This window comes from Octopus bimaculoides, chromosome 2, assembly GCF_001194135.2.
Source record: "Octopus bimaculoides isolate UCB-OBI-ISO-001 chromosome 2, ASM119413v2, whole genome shotgun sequence".
Lineage (NCBI taxonomy): Eukaryota > Metazoa > Mollusca > Cephalopoda > Octopoda > Octopodidae > Octopus > Octopus bimaculoides.
In genome coordinates, this window is record NC_068982.1 from 107,733,123 (window position 1) to 107,735,837 (window position 2,715).

Genomic DNA, 2,715 nt, shown 5'->3' on the forward strand with positions numbered 1-2,715 from the left:
ACCATTCGGGAGTGAAGAATGTGGGTAGAACGAAGGATGTGGTTGGAACAAAGGAGCGAAGGATGTGGGTGGAGTGAAAGATGTGGGTGGAACGAAGGAGTGAAAGATGTGGGTGGAACGGAGGAGTGAAAGATGTGGGTGGAACGGAGGAGTGAAAGATGTGGGTGGAACGGAGGAGTGAAAGATGTGGGTGGAATGGAGGAGTGAAAGATGAGTGAGCAAAAAGAGAGGTGAAATATGTGGGAACAAAAGGATGGGTGAAATATGTGGGAGCAAAAAAGAGGGGTGAAATATGTGGGAGCAAATAGAGGGGTGAAATATGTGGGAACAGAAGGAGGAGTGAAATATGTGGGAGCAAAAAAGAGGTGTGAAATATGTGGGAGCAAAAGGAGGAGTGAAATATGTAGGAGCAAAAAGAGGGGTAAAATATGTGTGAGCAAAAAGTGGGGTGAAATATGTGGAAGCAAAAACAAGGGTGAAATATGTGGGAGCAAAAAAAGGGGTGAAAGATGTGGGAGCAAAAAAAGGGGTGAAAGATGTGGGAGCAAAAAGAGGGGTGAAATATGTAGGAGCAAAAAGAGGGGTGAAATATGTAGGAGCAAAAAGAGGGGTGAAATACGTGGAAGCAAAAACAAGGGTGAAATATGTGGGAGCAAAAAAAGGGGTGAAAGATGTTAGAGTGAAAGATGTGGGAGGGAAGAGGGAGTGTAAGAAAAATCAAAGCCAGAAGAAAGGAGTGTCATGGCAGGAAGAGGAGAGCTACATGAGGAAGTGGGGGGAGATTTCTACTTTTGCTAAATGCCTGTAGATAACTTCAAAATGAAAATCAAGTAAACAGAGTGAGGTGGGGCAAGTTAGCAATCATCAAATCTAATTTGTCATACTTTACAACTATAAATTTTATATTTCAGATTTAGAAAGGAAAGTAATGTGGGCATGATAAATGCTAGAGTCCTTTGCAAAACTAAGTCCTGGCACTGTTGCATGTGTGTAGGCATATATATATACACGACCAGGCCCTCCTCCCAACTTCCTCTGCAAGACACTGCCACCACTCTTCATCTCTCTAACAGAAGCTTTTCCTTGATATCCGTCCCTCATTCTTAATACTGTCCTCTCCACCCACATTTCACATCAACCTCCATTTCTGAGCCACCAAATTATTTCACTTCTTCCACCACCACATTTTCCCTCTACCCATACACTATACCCAAACTCTCTTCTCTCTCTCCACCCACTTCCTACTCTTCATCCCAACCCAACCACTCATTATCTCTCATTTTACCCCAGACTTATTATTCTACTACTCTTCCTCCCATCATCACTGGTCACACCCACCCCTTATTCACCCTTCAACTTTGTCTAAACTCTACAATTGTCACCTACTCTTCCCTACCTTGCATATTTATGATCCACTCAACACTTATCCCTCATCCATTATATTCACCCCGACTCACTATCCCTCACTCTCCCATACACTCTCGCAACATCTACCCACACACACTCATTTCTTCTGTCCCACTTCCTTCAGTGTGACTCACCTTATACCTACATTATCCACACAAACACCTCATCACTATTTTTACCTCTTCCTCTCCACCTGATCACTCTCCCTTCTGAAGTGTGTGAAGCCATGAGTTCCTCTACAGCAAGAAACCTGTTCTGCTTTGGCCCCTTCTCTCACATTTTAACTTTTCATCTTGTGGCATAAAGCCACTTTTCTTGGGGTTTGTAGTCTTGCAAGTTGCAGAGCGACCTTACTAGTGATGGTGGCACATGAAAAGCACCCAGTACATACTGCAAAGTGGTCAGCATTAGGGAAAACATTCAGTTGAAGAAATCATGTCAAAATAGACAGTGGAGCATGATGCAGTCCTTGGACCTGATGGATCTTGTCAAACCATCCGATCCATACCAGCATGGAACAAGGTCATTAAATGATAATGAAAAGGAGGAGAGTTGTTAACTTCAGCGAGAATTAATGACTTCTTATATTGACACAAAGTCACAGATTAAGACAGTAATAAACTGAATAGATCCATGTATGTTATTTATACTTCTTAGAGCAACTTGGAAGAAAAATCTAAGATACATAAGACTACAACTTCAAACATGAAGGGAGGAATCCAAATACATCATCTATATTTATTCATTTTTCATACTGGCATGGGTAGAACATGTCACCACAGTTCAAATGAGTTCTTATTCAAGGGTTACTACTCTCTTAGGTAGGGTCAGTGAACTACACCTCACTCACAAGTTTCATTTTCGTATGTCTTCTATAGCTGGGTGACCTTCCTAACACCAGCACTAGAGGTCAAATTATCCTGCCTTTGATAAGACAAAACTAAAAGACTCATCTGACCTTATAATGTCACCACAGGATCGCCAACTACTTTACAGTAAGTACTGGCTTGTTTTATACCTTGCAAGACAGAAGGGATGGGGGGAGGGTTCTCCACTACTTTATGTGGTCTTCATTTCTTCAAAGCAAATTTGCTCTTGACACTGCATATAGACTGTCTTATTACTAAAAATAAACTATGACAAGTGACAATGTAGAAAACTGTTGCTCATTTATCAAAGCAGTAGCTTTTACATTTATATATAAAATAATGTCACTATTCACAGTAGAACAAAAAGTATCTGAAAACAAAGACTGCTAAAAACAAACATAGAACAAAATAGCAAAAAAAAAAAAAAAAAAAAAAAAAA

At 40.6% G+C, this 2,715-nt stretch overlaps 1 protein-coding gene across 6 annotated transcripts in view; it reads right to left on the reverse strand.

Moving 5' to 3' along the window:
• The window catches only part of LOC106880451 (myosin heavy chain, non-muscle), a 135,185-nt gene that overhangs the window by 27,388 nt on the left and 105,082 nt on the right, over positions 1–2,715 (reverse strand). The gene's annotated exons all lie outside the window — the stretch shown is intronic.